Source organism: Capsicum annuum, chromosome 11 (assembly GCF_002878395.1).
Source record: "Capsicum annuum cultivar UCD-10X-F1 chromosome 11, UCD10Xv1.1, whole genome shotgun sequence".
Classification (NCBI taxonomy): domain Eukaryota; kingdom Viridiplantae; phylum Streptophyta; class Magnoliopsida; order Solanales; family Solanaceae; genus Capsicum; species Capsicum annuum.
Window position 1 is genome coordinate 125,258,558 of NC_061121.1, and position 19,484 is coordinate 125,278,041.

Below are 19,484 nucleotides of genomic sequence, written 5' to 3' on the forward strand. Positions count from 1 at the left end.
GTATTGCCATTGGGATTGGTATTGGTTGGACATTCGATTGTGGTTGATTGGTTATGGTTATAGACTTTTCGTATTGTCTTTAGATTATTATTGTATTATCTTCTTATATGTTTGGAATTCATCCAACATGGGGCGTAAACTGGTTAGTGATGGGGTATTGGTGGTGGTCTCCGGTCCTTATTGGACTTTTTATGCCAGACAAAACTAGTCCCTGGTTTGGGTCCTATCATTAATGGATCGAGTTTATATGCATCTTTTCTAAAGTTTATTTTCTTATTATAGATCGGGTTGCATGATATTTCTATTGTTATTGTTTGATGGATCCTTTAGTAGTTCGGGTTTAATTGTGAGTCATGACATAAGTCTATATTAGCTATGTACTTATGTAGGTGACACATTTTTTGTATGATCATTTGAGTCATGATTGTTGACTTGGAGTTTTGTTGGTATTTATGATTTCACTCGATTTGTTATCCTTGTTAACTTATTTTGACTAAGCTTTGTAATGTTATTGAATAAGGTTAAGTATCATATACTAGTGGTAAAGTTAAATGGTAGGTGCTCATGGTTATCTTGCTTTACTAAGTTATGGTTACTTGCTCATACTTCTCATTTTGGATTGGCCAATGACCCTACTAGTACAGCATTTTTTATGTACTGATACTACAAGTGCTCTTCTTTTTGTTGAGTGCAAAGCATATTCTGGTGACTATTTCAAGACCTCGGCTAGGATCCAAATAGTGATAGAACTCAAGGGTGAGCTATGTCTTCCGAGCTTCCATCAGTTCTTCATTTAGTTTTCGCTCTGTTGTTTTAAACTTAGACATTTCTCTTGTTTTTGGTGTTGTACCCTTTGTTGACAATTACTAATATTTTGGTACAATGATTTTCAAATTCTAGGGGATTGTTTAAATTTCATATTTCATATTTTTGTTTTGTTTAGTTATCAAATTGTTGGTTTTATTAATGAAAAGTGATTAGTTGCCTAAGTTTTGGCTAAGGCTGAGTTGAATAATTGACTAAGATGGTTTTTTCACTAGGGTTAGTGTGGGTGCTGCTCAGTGTTTGTTGGGATTGTGACACATTCATATTTTGAATTATGATTGTTATGGCCTGACTTTGTTTTAGAAGTTTCGTATTTACTTGTTTTCATCATTTATTGCATTTCTTTCCTTGTTAATTCTTTGGCTTACCTACCAAGATTGATTCAAGGTAGGTGTCATTATGACTTCAACTTTAGGGTCGTGATAGAATATTTCTATCCCTATCACTTATGATACCTCGCCCATATCTTTCATTTTAAAGTTCATAGATAGAAAATTTTTTGTCTCATGAAATATGCCTAAGTCACTAGCAGCAAGTAAAATGTCGTCAACAACAAGACTAAACTTGCTCCCACTGGTCTTTTGGTATATACACCAATCAACGATAATATTATTAAACTAAAAAAATTTTATGGTATTATTAAACTTTATATACTATTATCATGAGGTTTGTTTGTGTCCATATATTAACTTGTTCAGATTACACAACATTTAACCTTTTTCTTTAATTTTGAAACCCTCTAGTTGGTCTATATGAACTTCCTCCTGGAGGACTCCATTAAAAAAGATAGTTTTCATATCCTTTTGGCGTGATCCAATTATAATGTGCTACCAAAGCTAGAATATTTCTTATAGTTCTTACTTTGAGATCGGTGAAAATGTCTCTTTATAATCAATATCTTCTTTTTGAGTATAAGCCTTGGCAACAAGTCTTGCCTTGTATCATTTAGTATTGCCATTTGAATGGCGTTTGGTTTTAAAGACCCATCTGCACCCAATTCATTTAGGACTTTCTAAAATTCAGTGAGATGTCATGCTTCATTGTATTCCATTGATTTTAACTCTTTTTTCATGGAACTAATTCATTTATCAAACTTACTGCTTTCTATGGCCAGTGAAAATGAAACTAGATCTTTATTAGTCTAGTGTCAAAACTGGACTCTTGCAAATAAAACACATAATAATCTGTAATGACTGATTTTCTTTCTCTTTGCGATCTTCCTAACAACAGTATTAGTGGTTTATTTGTATCAGATATTTGTGAGTCAGTTCCTTCTTGAAGTGTTATTTATGTGGAAGTAAGCACATTAATGAGCAATGAAACAGTTATCCTTACCTTATTTATTTCCACACTTTGTCTTTCAACACTTCACTAACTTCATCATTATCAATGAATTTTACATTATCGGTTTCGACAATTTTCAAACTATAATTTAGACAATAAAACCGACACCCTTTTATATTTCTCTGGGTATCCAAAGAAGTAACCACTAACTATTAGAGAATCTAATTTCTTTTCAAATAGATTATACACTCCAGCTTCCTGTCGGGCAACCCCAAATATATAAGTGTCTTAATAGGTTTTCTTCTGGTCCACAACTTAACAGGGTCTTTAAAACTTCCTTACTACGAATCCTATTTAATAAATATACACAACGGTTTAGATAACATACATCCATAATGATTTGGGTAATGACTGTAATACCCGTGCTTTTTCATAGCTTGAAAATCATCTCAAGGATGTTAGAAATTTCTTTGAAATAAGAATTTATTCTTATACACGAGGTATTTCCATAATTTTCACTTCCTATCACGTGGGAAATTGAATAAGTTTTCCATCGATATATAATTTGCCCAAATCCGACACCCGGACGAAGAGTTAGAGCCTTTTTAGTGAGACAGTGTTTGACCTGAGCCTTCAGTGCGTCGCGGAGATAGCTCAAATGACAATTGTCAAATTTCAGTGTTGCTCTGCGATACTGGTGCGTTGCTCCAAAATTCTAGGTCGTAGACAAGGTAGCAACGCTATAGCTCAGCGTCGCGCCACCGTGCAGTTTCCCAATTATCAATTTCCAGTGACACTGCGCGATAATGCCGCGCCTCGCCAAAGGCCCAACTCGGGAAATTTTACTAAAAATTTAATGATGTGTCCAGGGTTAAAAGGGTCAACTTTCTACCCCTATATAATCCCTTTAACACATGATTTAATCACTTTTCATCCAAAACATATTAGTTTCTCTCAAGTTTATCTTAAGAACAAACTAGGGTTTCTATTGGGGATTCAAATTCAGGAAGGTTTCACCATCAATGTTCATGAAATCACGATCTAAGGTATGCATATTTTTAATTCATGGACTCCTTTCGTCCATGAAGTCCAAGAATCTTTTTTAACTACAAGTTATGGATTTTCTTCATGTTTTCATGCTTTGTATGTTCTCTTTCATATTGATAAATGAGGAATTGATTTCTATTCCCTGATTTGATAATAAATTCCATGTGGGTTGATTAGTATAGATAAAGATTTATGAAATCTCATGACTAAAACCTTGTATGATAGAATTGGAATTGAAGCATGATGTTTAATTGTTGTATTATGTCCTTTACATGTACTATGCCTACAATATGTTTGATTAAATACCTAGATGAAGGAAAATTGTCTAACTAGCATGATATCATGGAATCCCTATGTATGTACAAGTTTATGCATATTACATGTTTTATGAAAGGCTCTTATGCATGTAGTATGTATTATGATGTTAGTCAAGTCTTCAAGCAAATCATGCTATGTAAGTTTCCTTCTATTGAGTCCTGGGGGTGCTTGTACCCAAAATATTAGTTATGTGCCTAGATCCATGACATGTTTTCACGATACTCTCAGTCAAGCTATGAACTCTTAGACTTTAGATAGTATTATGGCACAGGAAAAATCTCCATGATCTCATGACTCAGTCAGTTGTCAGATATCAGTAGTATTTCGTCAGCCACGAAAATTCAATAACTCAGTCCATGCTCAGTTTAGTTCAGTAATCATGTCTAGTGTCTATTCAAATGGGAGTAGGAATTAGCACTAGTGAACCCAGGGATGGGGACTCACCTGTTACCTGAGGGTGTGATTCCTAGAAGCAATCCTTGCATTCCAGAACTATGTAGCCAGCATCGGTTGAGACATCGTAGCCTGCTATATGAGGGTAGATGAGGTGGCTTAACCTATTATGTGAGGCTTCCCACCATTCTTGCGAGAGTTACCTGATATATAAGGGTTACTCACATGTTGTCCTTACCAGTGGCGCGGTATTGACACCCTTCCAATTAGGGCATAGATTGGACCCCAGCTCAGCTATTATAGCATATTTGGGGCATGTCAGTTAGATACAACTTCCCACAGTTTCATGTTACAGAATCAGGACTGTTAGATACAGTCAATCAGTCTTAGTAATATAACTCATATAGTTCTTCAGATTTCAGGACTGTCAGATACAGTCAACTCAGATACAGTACGAAACTCAGATAGTTTCATCAGATTTAGGACTGTCAGCTACAGTCACCCACGTTATCAATTATACTCAGATACAGTCACCCATATTATCAGCATTATTCAGATATAGTCCTTAATGTTATCAGTCATATCAGTTACTAGTATGTCACGTTATTAGTATACAGACTCAGAAATTATGAAATTACATTATCAGTTACAGTTACATATTTATGCATGTATTCTCACGTTCATGTTAGACAGTCAGCTAGCATTATTCATGCATGTGAACCATTACATATAGCCTACCTCACATGTATACTCGGTACATATGTACTAACGCATTCATGCTATGGTGCTTTCTTTTTATGTTACACCATAGGTTCAGAGACATGAGTTTTAGATCAGCAGTAGATTATAGATTTAGCAGTCAGAGTAGAAGTGAGTTCTCATCCTTTGAGGACATAATAATTTTCTAGTATCTCATTGATTAGCTTATTAGTTTGGAACATGTCCCATCAACTCCTTATTCAAATTCTTCAGATAGTCTAGGCTTTAAAACTAGATGCATACTAGATGCAGACTAGATACATACTATTATGTTTTAGACTTCAGTTTTGTTTTGGATATTCTATTACCCTACACAAATGTTACGTTATTCAGTTATGTTCATGATAGAACCTTATGGCCTTTCAGTGCATGTTTCCGCATTATTATGTTATCTTATGTAGTATACAGGTACAGATATCAGTCATGGGTTAGCTTGTGGTCCTTTGAGGTCATGAGCACCGTGAAGCATTCCGGTTCAGCAAATTGGGTCTTTACATTACGAATTATCATACTCTGAACCATATCCATTAGTGCTTGATTATACCTTACTGCAACACCATTTTTTTGAGGTGTTTCTAGCACATCATATTGTCCATATATGCCATATTCCTAAAGGAATTTTGCATATAGAGCTTGACATTGTCATGATCAATATATTTTCCATAATGTTCACTACCTTTATCTGACCTAAAGATTTTCACTTTTCTGTCATATTTTCTTTCAACCTTGTTCAAGTACACCTTGAGAGCATCTGTTATTTTAAATTTTTCAATCAATAAATTGATAAATTTATAATGTGGAAAATCATTAATAAAAGTGATATAATATTTTTCTCCACTAAAATATGTAACATTAAAGGGTCTAGAAATGTCAATGTGTATAATTTTAATAAGCTGAGTGTCACGACCCGAACTAGGGATTGGCCGTGATGGGCATCTCAAGTCCCACTTGGGACCACCCCCTATACCTAACCAAGTGAGCACAACATCCCCAACATTGGATGAAATCCAAATATATAACAAGATATCACAAGGTATGATTAAATAATATAAGATAAGTCTATGACCGATAACCAGCAACCAACCCAAAACACCAACATCACCCAAGCCCACAGTAACCTGACAAAGCCTTCTAACCAAAGAATAAAAATCTAGTCATGATTGGGACATGTCCTTAACTCTAATAGATGACAATTAAAATGATAATGTTAATGATAATGAATACTCTCAATTCTAATCTATGATAAGAACTGATGAGACCTCTAAGCCTTTTGGAGAATAAAAGCTCACCACTTCACCACAATGAACCACTAAATCAAGCCGATCTACCTAACTCTGCATAGAAAAATTAGAAGTATATTTGGTGCCTACATTATGTGGGGATACAGCATCCGAAGATGGTTAGTGGGATAAACACTAGCATTTAACTGAGGGATAAGGATAACATAATGTTGTGATCAACAGTTCAAAATCATTCAAACTAATGCACATAATCAAATGCATATATATATATAGCATGCCAATATAGGGAACAAGGCTTCACACTCACTTTAAAACTATATCCTGGATTGTATAGCTCAACTATCATAACATAAGAATGCACATACAGGCTATCTAGGCCCAGCTCTCTCCTAGCTGGTAGGTCCCTAGTGTATATGGCCGCACGAACCATAGGGTGTATATATGCACTAGGGAGGAATCGAACCTTCCGACATATTAAGGTGACATAAGAACCAAATAATGTAATATAATGTAGAGGATTCAAAACTCTCAATCATATAATAAGGCGGACTCAAACCACCCGGTCATAAGCATGGGGACTTGAACCTCGGGCTCTTTAGACCCCTACACAGGCAACTGCGGTTTACAGTATTGGTCCCTTGAGACCTCAACTTTCATAACTCAGATACAAAAACCTCATTAAAGCCCAATTAAATCATTTATCACGCATTCCCATTCATTGAACCACATTATACATTAAGGGATCGTTTGGTTGGGAAATACTTATCCTGGGATAATTAATCCTGGGATTAGTTATCTCGGGATAACTTATCCCACCATACATATGGGATAAATTATCCCATCACTATGGTGTAAATGGTGGGATAAGTTATCCCGGTATTAGTTCTAGAGTATTTCAATGTGCATATTTTAAATATTTAAAACCAATTCCACAATAGGGGGTTGAGGTCATAACCACTTCAAAAGTCACAAGTTTGGAAAAATCACAATACCTTTGTTTATTCACCATGCCAATGCATCCCACACGTTCAAAACCATAATTAAAACATGAATAATCATATGTAAACCATGAAAAAAAAAATTTCAACAACGTGCATTTAAAACCCTCAACTCATGTTTCAAAACCATCATCAATACCATATGAACAACAATTTAAAACCTATTATTTTAAAAAATAGCAATTAGGAAATAGTGAAATGCCTAAAATATCCAAGTTTATGGAGAGAATCTGCCCTTCAGCCCTTTACTTCTTAGAAACCCTAAGTATGGCAGCTTGAGAGATTTGAGAGAGCTTCTGAAGTGTTTAAGTACATTATGAATGATAAATAACCCCTCTTCAGTGCCTTATGAATGTGGAGTTTTAATTGGGTAATAAGGGAATTGTCCAAAGTACCCTTAATTTAAAACTAAAATTTAGTCATCAATGACTATGGGTCACTATACGACTCGTAGAATTTAAAACTTATGTCGAAGCACTTATATTACAAATAGAAGAACTAAAAGAATTTCCCAAAATAAAGTAGTAGCTCTAGGATTGAAGTGGGCTTGAACTCTGAGCTTTAGAAAATATAGTCGAGTGCTAAAATTATAAAGAACCACTAGCCTCTTCATTGAAGGGGCCTGAAAGTAGTACCAAGAACAGATACGTGAGAATAGAGTTAAATTTTAACCATAATTTATGTACAGATAGTAAATTATAATTGAAAGCAGGAAAAACATATGATTAAGAGTGAAACCATGTAAAATAGTTACTTAACTTGAGTGAAAAAACTAGTGGTCTATTAGAATCAAGAAGAGAGACATAAATAGGTTTTAGCAACATTTTTACATTAAAAAACAAGGCTTAGATTTGATGTATGTTCTCAAAAGCACTAGAACCCAAAATTCAAGAGATAGAACCTAAATAAAACTTGAATATATGATTCAGAAGGAAGAGTATAGTCGACTATTCCACTACAATTAGCAGTGACAGTTTCCTCATTGGCGTTGTCAAATCCAACCTTCTCATATTGAAGGAGTTAATAAAGACTGTGAAACTGGTCTTGAGTCATAGGCTTGTCTCCTCCAAGAGCTTCAGGCTTCTCACTTGAGAAAACTACATTGATCTTTGCCCATGGACCAAACTTCTTGAAGTTTATAAATTTAAAAGCTACTAGAAATCATATTAGCCTATAGAAATGGTCAATAATGTGGTTTTGTTTCTTACAGTAAGTATATAAATGACCAAAAGCATTTTTCTTTTCTTTTGTGAAAGGTTTCTTCTTTGATTTGTACCTTTGTTATCCATAAGATGGTTTAGACGCATAGAAAGCTCCTACACCTGGGTGATTAGTGATTTGAACTTCCCTCTATTTTTTATTTCTAATAAGTAGGGAATAAGCATAGTTTACTATGGTAAGGGACTGATCATGAGAAGGTTACTTCTTGGACCTGTACAAGAATTATTTAGACCCATGAGAAACTAATTTAACCTTGAATCTTTCCTAGAGTTGAGAGTTTTAGCCTTACCATGGCAAGAACACTGACACGTTCAAGCTTGAGAAACGTCAACATTTTCCAACTCATCCCACGACCTCTTGAGTTTTGTGTAGTAACCTCCAATATCCAGATTTCTCCATATTAACTCGTTAATCTATTTTTGTAGGTGGTAAAGTTTTGGCATATTTCTTTGACCAAACATTTCTTCAAATTCTTCCCAGATCTTTTTTGTCGTTCTTGAATATTGCACACTTTCTGCTATTTTCTTGGAGAGTTCAACAACCAAGCATTGAAGTTTACAAAGAAAATTGTTGGCTTGAGAGTGGTCCCATTAATGAAGCTAATCTTATTCTTTACAAACAAGGCAATCAAGATACCCTCCTCCAACCACCGTAACCTTTTCTATCAAAGATAGTATTGATGAGGGTTATTTCTGGAGAATATATGGGATGTAAGTAGAAGGGTTGATTAGAATCAAGTGAAGCGGAAATGGTTTTTGCATTGGATTCATTAGTGGATCCTTTAGCGGAGTGAATGGTTTGGTTCACAACATCAACCATGACTACAACTTAAAGAAGTAAAGAGAAAAATGATGGATGTGAGGAATAAAAAAAAGGAGAAGGAGGAGGCAGTGTCATTGAAATAATCCCAAAGCTCTAACACCATGTGGAAAAATAATGAATATCGGTAAATAATAGTTAAATTTTTATTGTATATTCCATTGACAATCTTCAACCATATTTATACATATATAGTTACAGAAGAAAAATAATATTCCTAAGAAAAATAATATTCCTACCATATTTATACATAGTATAATAATATCTAATATTCCTACCATATTTACATATATTAGAACCATAAAAAATATTCCTACTATATTTAAATGCATTAGAACCTTCTAGAAAGACCTTTGACAGTTGTGATGGTTGAGAAATTAGAGGAATGAGATTAAATCATCACAATGAGATTTGGATGGTGATGAAGTAGGTATATATATATATATATGCCCCTTACTGTGATTCTACTTTAGACTTCCTGGCTTTATTTCCTTTGAGCTGAAGGGGTGATTCTTCACTCAAAATGATTTGAGAAATTGGAAAAGATGAAGATAAATTAGTGATCCAAACATTAATTTATTGCACAATATAAAATAAAACATAATAATTATATCATAATATGTGAAAATAACTTCTTTTTAAAAAAAAAATTGGCAAACTAATGAAACTGTCCCCAATGAAATTCACGTCAAGAGAAATATAAAAATAAAAATAAAAAATGTCTTAGGCTTTTAAATTTTATCAATCAATCATCAATTGATTACATAAAAAATTTATGGTAAGTTAAATTTAAGGAAAGATAACATAATAAGTTAGTCATCATAAACATTATACAAGTAAGGGTCAGCAAGCAGAAACAATCATGTTACCTACATACATTACTAATAACTATTTTGACCTATGATTTTATGGTAACCACAAATTCTAATTTGATTAGAACAACATGAGATGAAAACCATTTAACCTTATCATAATGGTTCCATCAACATGATTAATGTATGTCATAATATAATCTTCCTTATGAAAAGATTATCCGTTCAAATATTCAGGCTTAGATACCATATGTAAGTTTTAATACTTAATGCACCTCAGGCTATTGAACATGATAATCTTACGTAAATACATTATACAAAGCATACCTACCACAGAAGACTCATTAAAGAGAGCAGCAAAAGTGTTAATAGAAAATTAGTTTCCATCTCTAATATAAGAAAAATTGACGTCCACCTTTCTCGGCTAGTATTTCAAGAGAAATAACAAAGAATCCAAGCCACAAGGATATGTGTGGAGGGTCCATTCTAGGCTCCAAGTATAGCAAAATCACATATAGAAGATAGCTTGGAGTCAAGGGGGCATTAGATAGGTCTTTAAAAAGATAAGAGGATCTAAATGATGATCGGAGCAACCTGCATAGTTACCTATTCAACAGGTCACTCGCTTATGCCAGAAGCTGCTCCACATGTTCCAACAAGTCATTACCTACATAGGCATGTGGGCCTAAGCGGCCAACTTGCTCCTTTTTATAGAATTGGGTTACTTTTTGACCCATATATGTAAAAATGGCCCATGACTATAAATATTAGGACTTAGCTTCATTTTGATGTATTTTTTTGATATTATTGATTATGAGACTCCTATGGAGCTTGAGATCTTAGAAAATCTTTCATTGATTACTTGTTAGAAAAGTTGGTTGGTTAGATTACTTGATTATCCCTTTGTTCTTCATAAGAGGTAGATAATATTCTTTGATTTTCCTTTCTCATATTCTTTTGTGTCTATCTATATATTCTTTAATTTCTTGTTTTCATAATTTATATTCTTTTTTTCTGGCATTGTGTGGATTATCATTTTCTATTGGAGTCGAGCTTGAGTATGTTCCCACGAATTCAATCTTGAGCTTGTTATCTTTCAAAAAAAGAGTCAAAACATTTCAAGACCCTCCCCCCCCCCGCCATAAAAAGAGAATTTTTGTTTTTGTCATTTTTGTAGTTTTGTACTAGATTTTATTTCTCCTAGTTTAGTTGAGTCAAAATCTTGAGTTTGAATTTGGTTTGAGTAGATTTAGAGAGAAAACTCCATTATTAAGCTTGTATTGAAGAACGTTAAAAAGTGGCTTCCTAGATCTATAAATTTTGGGGTTAAAATTGTAGGAAAAGTGTCCTCCACATTTAAGGGAGCGTGAATCTAAAAGTTGGTGCTATTTAGAGAAGTTTGAAAAATCTGCCCTTTTTACATTTGAAGCTTGAAGAAAATAAAAAAAAAGGGTTTGTAAATCTAAAAATTTTGGTGATGATTTGAAGACTAATGATTGTTGGAAAGTGCTTCCCCCGATGAACAGAGCCTACATTTAAATTTTCATTAAATTCCAAGCTAAAATGAAGAAGTGAATTTTGGATCTTCAAATCCGTTCTTGGTGTTCTTGAGGATATTTATATCGTCAAGAGAAAGATTCATCAAAAAGTGTGTTAGATATGAAAAGAAAGGGAGAGAAAATTGTTTGGGTGTTTGCACAAAGGAATATCTCAAAAGGGGAATATTCTAGGAGAAATAATCCAAAAGGGCCCACAAAAAGTGTAACTCGAGGCTTTTAGGGTGAACTATCCTTCCCACCTAGGCATACAGGTGAGTTATCTATGCTCGTAGGTGGACAAAACAGGTCACCTACTAGTTTCTACTTTCACCTACGATGTCCACATGTGTGGACAACTCATGGGATGCATCCACACACCTTCAAAATGTACTTTAACCACCCCCAAATTCCATTTTATTCTAGTTCCAACTTCTTAGTTTCATTTCTTGATTTCGTACTTCATTTTTTGATTTTTAAACTATTGAACAACTAGTAATTTATCTACTTAGTTGCTTAATTGGTTCTTGAGTCCATTTTATTTCATCATCTATTTCTTTTTGTGCTTTTCTAGTTTTTATTTATTAGTTATTTCTTTCTTCAAGTCTATATTTGTTTTTGAGTCATCCTTCCTTATAAAAAACAAAATATATTCCAACTGAGAGTAAAAATCAATACCTCATCTATCACCGGAGTATAATAAGACTTCAAAATAAGCCAATCTATTTGTGAGGAATATAAAGGTGAGATTATTTCGAGTTTTGGTAAGAAGTTTTACTACTAACTTTGTGTATTCTTTTTGTAGGTACTTGGAGTTATAAGAACGTATGTATTTAATATTATTAGATACATATGACTACGACATTGGAGACTATGATTGTATTTATGAGGGCTATGGCTATTATGGAGATGAAAATTAGTGGCTATAAATATAACCATGATCAAGAGTCATATGGGAATGAGAGCTACTATTATGAAAGCGAAAATGGTGAATCTAGATCTTATGGAGAATATAATAAGGATGAAGAGCCTTTTGATGGTTCTTGTGAAGTTTATGGAACATGTGAAGAGTCTTCCCCTTCCCACTCCAAGCATGTAGATGATGAGAGGTACACCACCTACTCCTATGCACCTTGTACAATCTATAGGGGAAGTAGTGGAAATCATAATCTCCTTAGAATACCTTTTCCTATTTTCAAAGGAGAGAGAAATTTGAGGCTTACTTTGATTGGGAATGGTAATATGATGGTTTTCAAGGACTATAATGTGAGAGAAGTCAAGTAAATCCCATATATCCTTAAGCACCTTAGAAGGCTAGTAAAAATTTAGTTTTATAACATATGCCACACTCAATGACTTTAACTTAATGGCTCCATTCCACCATGGAACTTGTTGAAGAAACTCTTTAGAGCCAACTATATGCCAAATAGATACAAGAAGATAAGCTTGTACAAGATGGGCAGATATTTGGGAAGTTTTAGGATTATTATTCTCCTCGATGATAGTTGCTATGCAAACTACATCACACCTTCTATGGTTGACTCTTTGAGGATACCATGAGTTTCAAAGCATTTTTTATATTTCTTGGAAGGCAATAGAGTTACAAAGAGTGTGAGAATTATTTCACACGAAAAGGGTATTATGAGGAGATTTGGTGTAATGTACTTTCCTTGGACTTTGTATATTTATGTTTGGGCACTAATTGGTTTGAAGATATCAGAAATTTGAATAAGGAAATTTGGCACAAAATCATTGTGGACCAATGGGGAAATCATCTTTTTCCACCTACCTTTCCCAATCCTCAAGGAAATGGCACTTACTCAACACCCAACAAAAAATGGGAGATAAAATATTGAGAGGAGTAAATAAATACAGTGTGGCAACCTAAGAGAAGAAAAAGAGAGGTTGAGATAAATGAAGTGAGGGGGTTGCTACAAAACCAATCTAACTTTGTTTGTCTTTCTCTTAATAATGATATGTATGTAGGTTCAATGATCTCTAATGAAGGAGCATCAACTCCCAGAAAGAAGAATAACTTTGATGCGGTGATAAGTGCCTTAGCTAAGCTAAGAAAGAGGGTGGACTCTTTCAATGAATGACTTGAAGAATATCCCAACACTTTGATAGGAATTCCACCCCAATGTAAAGAGGGTCCTTATTATGAACTTCAAGGTAACTAAGCTAACTCTTGCACTTTAGTCAATATTAAAGATCATTGTATAGCTAGTAGTCAATTAAGTTCAATTGATAGTTTATCCTTATCTGAGCCTAATGATTCTTTGCCTCGTGATGATAATGTATAAGTTGAGAGCATGGATACACTAGTTGATCCTTTTGATGACTGAATTGACTCTTCTTGTAGAATTGATTTGTGGTTACCTAGTGCTAAAATCTTTTTTTTTAATAATCGTACATTGTCTTATGAAAATTGTGTTAACTAACTTGTGTGCAAATCTAGTCCAATATTGGAGGATATTTGTGATATGATTAATAAACCTCAAGTAAGTGGTGATATTGATTATGTTAATCAAGTGAATAGGAGTGAACCTTTGAGCATGTTTTTTAAAAAAAATTCTATTGGTTTCTTTGCTTATGGGGATGATGATGTGTCTGAAATTTCTTCAAAATGTAATAATTGTATTTTGAGAGTGAACCTACATGGTCTAATTCTCCTTCTTGGATTGATCCTTCTCTCTTTAAGTACAATATCTTATTTGAAGATGATGGAATCACTCCTCTTGAATTACCTAGTAGTGCAGATCATATTAATGATTGGGCTCCTTTTGAGCGTTATACCCTATATAATAACCCACTTTGGTGAGATAATATTCCTCCTAAATATGGAAGTCTCTTCTTGAAGATGAGAGTAATCTTACAGGAAAGGATTGTGAAGAAATGAAAGTTATTTTTTATGTATCAGTTATTTATTCTTCTTTCAATATTCAAATTCTTGAGCATACTTTTAAAAATATTCTTGCACATAGTAGTGAGCATATACTTAAGGTCACCTTATATGAAATCAATTTGTGTGACACCTTTCTTTACTTTATATTTATCTTTGATGATTCTTATGCTAGTGTGGAGAGTATAATTTTTGTATTGATGGTACCCTTGGGGAAGTAGAGTGTTGTCTAAACCCTTGTTATGTCCACTCTATCAATTTTACCGTGGTGATGATTTAGGAGTAATCTCATTCTCAAAGATAGCTAGTGCATTGAGTGGAATCTTAAGTTGGGATGATCTTGTTCATGACAATGCACTAGCTATGACAAAAATCTTGTGTTTCTTGACTTAAAAAGAGTTTTGTGCTTGTTGAAATATAGAAAGGGTTATTAGAAAGGGTTTTTTGGAGGATCAAATACTTGATCATGCTTTTATTGATGTTGTCACTATTGAGAAGAGTACATTAGAGTTATGTGAGTATGTAAATAATAATGCAGTTCATGTGTTGGGACGTATTGAACCTCATTCTAATCATTTTTTCACATTATGTTTGGATAGTAAGATATTAATCGAGCCATCCAAGCCTATAGAAGAGTATAAAAATGATAAAAAAAACATGTTTATATTCTTGAATTTGTTGTGCCAAAAATCAAAAAATTACATTCCTCACTTAAGGACTAATAATAGTATCATGTCACATCTATTGCTTGGTTACATAATTTTTATACCACCACCCCTCAAGCATTGTATAAAATTTAAAAAGAAATTAGGGGTGGAATTTCTATTAAAGTGGAAAGATGTAATGACCCTTTGGGTAATTTTCCATATTTATGCTTCTCTTCGCCGTTTGAGCTTCTATATAGCTTCCCCAAGTCATTTATGGCATGCTGGGACCAACGGTTTGGCTACCAGACTGTTCATTTGGTTTTTAGAGCCAATTCCCAATTTAGAAGTCTTCGCTAGTTCCAAATGACCACAGGGTGAAAACATTAATGAAATAATCTCGGATGCAAATTTTGACTATGCCAGCAGATCTAAAATATCTACCCTAGTCTAGGTATACCTTTGGTTTGGATCCCAATGCACTTTTGACTTATTGGTCGAAAAGTTGCTAGTTGGAAAGAATGGGTGTGGGACTCATATTTGGTTAAAACGACCTCAGATTAAAATTTTGACTTAGCCATCACATTTGGAGCATTGATTTTAGGCTAGGGAGACCCTTGGTTCAGGTCCCAAGGCTCCCAGACTTATTTTGGGCTATTGAGCGGATTTAATAAAAAGTGATGAAACAATATGTGTGGGTCCTACTTATTGCCTAAACGATCTCTGATGAAAGTTTTGATGATTCTAATGGATTTGAAATGTGGTTTGCACTCAAAATTCACTATTGAATCATGTTCTTTGGATTCCAGATGAGTTTCGAGGGTCAAGAACTTATTTTTGAGTTTGTAGTCATCTAGTGCAACCGCGATCATGGCCTAAAGTGTGCGATCATGAGTAGCACCATTATGGCCCGTAAAACCATGATTACGATAGCTAAGTACTAGTAGGGTCTATAAAACGGTCCTAAGACACATTTGGGGAATTTCCCCTTCACCATTTAGACCTAGAAACCCCAAAATAGGTGTAATAACTCAAAATTGGTCATAGAGGGTGACTTGAGAGCTTAATTATCATCTTTTATCCCGATTATGTTCATGATTAAGGTAAGAATTTCTTGAATTCATGCTTGAAGTTCTTAGTTTGGAGCCAAAACTCTAATTTAGCTTAGCGCTTGATTTTAGCCCAAAGTATGCTTAGTTTTCACCCATTCTTTGAGGGTTATGATTCCTTATTCATGTGTAAACATTGGGTTGGTCTTGAAAACTCATTTTCCGTATGTCATACCCACTTGGAGTTTTGGTGTCATTTTTGGACCCAAAGCATAATAGTGCAATATGAGTATCATTAGACTTGTATTGATGAGTAGATTATGGTTTTGATAGTGTGATGGCATTTTGAGGATTGTAAAGTGAAGATGAGCATATGGTGCATGATGCGAGGTTTTACAGTTTTTCCTTAAGGTAGGCTTCTATCTACTTTTCTTTATAGATAAAGTGTGATATATGTTTCATGTGAATATGGATGTTAGGCTTGATTATGAGTAGGATAACTTGGCATTGATTGTTGATGTTTGGGAATTAGATGAGGGTTTTGGACCCGTAAGATAGCATGTTTATACCCTTTTGTATCCTATTGCCTTCTCTCTTTAGTTTAGATTAGTCATAGCATGATATGATATAATGCTATGTTTAGAATATGATTTTAGCATTTGAAGTATGATTTGTATATTTAGACTTATTGGGCTAGTGTGGGAGTCTTGAAATTATAAGTTGGGTAGAATTGACTTGAGTACTCTTATTTCTTATCGAAGTTGCTATCTTAGGCTTGAATATGGCTTACTTGACATCTAGAAGATGAACTAGATACCTTAGCCTAGTTTGGGCCATAATATGCTATGGAGCTTATGGGTTAAAAGTGGGATTGTTCAGCCCACTTAGGTCTAAGCTTGTGTTAAGTATTGTGGACTCAGTGTGGGTGTTAGACATAGATGAGGCTAGTAAACCTTAGAATAAGGTTACTTCATAACTTGGTAACTTTTATTGATGTTCCTGGATTATGGCTTTTGAGTTATGGTTATGATACTCCTTGTGGAAGTGATATTCGGTATTTAGAGATGATACTCCTCCTAGATACATTGTGTGGCCTGTAGAGATGTTATTTCCTCTTAGACTTGATAATTGGACTATAGAGATGCTATTTCCTCTTAGACTTGATGATTGGACTATAGAGATGCTATTTCCTCTTAGACTTGATGATTAGCCTATAGAGTTGCCATTTTCTTTAGTCATGATTGTTGGACTTATAGAGACGATGTTCCTCTTTGATATGTAAATGGTCCTAAAGAAGTAATATTCCTCGAAGTCATGATGTATGACCTATTGATATATGATATCCTATATATGATTACATGTCTATATATTATGCCTCCGAGATGTAAGATGCCTCTTTTGTGAGAGATGATTACATGTCTATCTATATTATTCCTCCTAGATGTGAATGTCTCTTGTGTGAGAGATGATTACATACTTATTGATATTATGCCTCCTATATGTGAGATAATTAAAGGTATACTACAACTTATGAATATGATTATTGATATGAGTCCCGGATATATGTATGGGCCTAAAGCTGTAATTATAATGCTGTAATTCTTTCAGATAAATTAATGGGCCAAGGGATGTGTTATGATATTGATTGAATAGCCGAGAATTATTTATCATTATAAATGATTTGATTAGAGTTTATGAATATGTGTATGTTTGTATACACATCTTTCTGGTATGGGATGGAAAAAAATGTGGTATGATGCTTATTATTCCACTGATTGAATACTGGTGATGGAATGCCTAGATTTGGTACGTTCATGATTATTTATCATTATAAATAATATGATTATAGCTTAAATATGGCCTTATGACATCTCTTCTTTTTAGATGGTTAAGCTGTGTGGTAACTAGTTGTCTATTAAGGGACTATAACACTTGATGGGTAGGAATCTAATGTAATAGTTAATGAATATTGCTTAGTTGAAACATGGTAGATAATGATGGTTAGTTAATGGATGGTGTCAGTTAATAAAAGATGATTAGGTGACAAAAAGTAAGGTGTTGTTTAGTAATTATTAACAGATTTAGGATAATTAGTTGATAATAATGAATGGCGGTTATTGTCTAGTGATAAAGCTTGACTAGATGACAGATGTTAGCTAACTAATAAATAGTGGTTAGCTGTTATTCCATGATTAAGTATTATATGAAGGATAATGTTTAGGTTAATAACTAGAGGTTATGTAATGACTAGTGAACTAGCGAGTCTATTATGATAAGTGTTTGTTAACTAATAATGAGTAGTTGGGAAGTATTGACTAGATAGATATTCTATAGTGATATGTCTATTTTTATGAGTATTTTAGTGTTTCTTATTCGGTTATGGTAATTGTGATGATATTGATACCTCGCAAGGACGAAGGATACTACTGTGATGCTATTGATACCCGAATAATTCGGAGGATATTATTATGATGATATTGATACTCAGAAAGGCCGTAGGATACTATTATGATTTCTATTGATACTCGACAAGGTCGGAGGATATTATTATGATGATATTGATACCCAGCAAGGCCGAAGGATACTATTGTGATGATATTGATACCCAGTAAGGCTAGAGGATATTCTTGTGATGATGTTGATACCTGGCAAGGCCAGAGGATATATTGATAATATGTTTAGAACCAGAAAGGTCAGAGGTTGACTACGATGATGATGGTCCTGATGAGGACAATTATGATGAGTTGTGATACTGATTGTATATTTTGCATTCATTCCTTCATAGCATTGTCTTTCACCAGTATGCACCTATGTCAATCAGCCGGTATGGGATGGTTGCATAGATATGGGTGAAGAATATGACTTGTGTTGTTGTATGTTGATTAAACCTTCCGAGCCTGGGGCGGTGGGGGTAAGCATAGGCTCGGCTAGGTATTTGGTTGTCTGGAGTAGCCGGTTCTTCACGTTGTTATTGATATTGTTGTTATCATTGTTATGATCATTATCATGGCTAGCTTATGAAAGATTGATCATTGATCCGGTATCGGAATTTAAGGTAAGTTTTTGGGCTTTCCTATCTTCTGATTAAATTATTACGCACGATTATTTCATGTCTATCCATGTGGATTAGAACCCCCGAGTATAATAGTATTTAAATCCTGATAAGTGTTATAATGAGGTCTTAAATGAGAATATGATGATATAGTTTGAGATGACCTCATGTATATATTCATATATATATATATAGCTATATAAAGCTATGGTACTACCGTATATCCCTTCCTTTGTAGTTCATTTTGTATAATCATTACTTTGCCTCATATTTTACTATTTAACTTTCTTTTGCTCTTTATTCATATATCGACCTGGGATATATGGTATATCATTGATGTATATTGAATGTAGCTGGAATAGGATAGTTGATACACCCAAATTACAACTCTCATTAGAAAGCGTAAGTGGTCGTCGTCAAATATACAACCCAACTAGGTTCGGGTCGAATCCCACAGGGAATACAATTTAATTAAGTGTTATGATTATTAATGGACGATTTATCAAAGGTTCCGGAGTAAAGGGTTTTTTTTTTTTATTTGTTAACAAGTAATGTTCCAACAAATGAGTGTTATTGCAGGTCTTA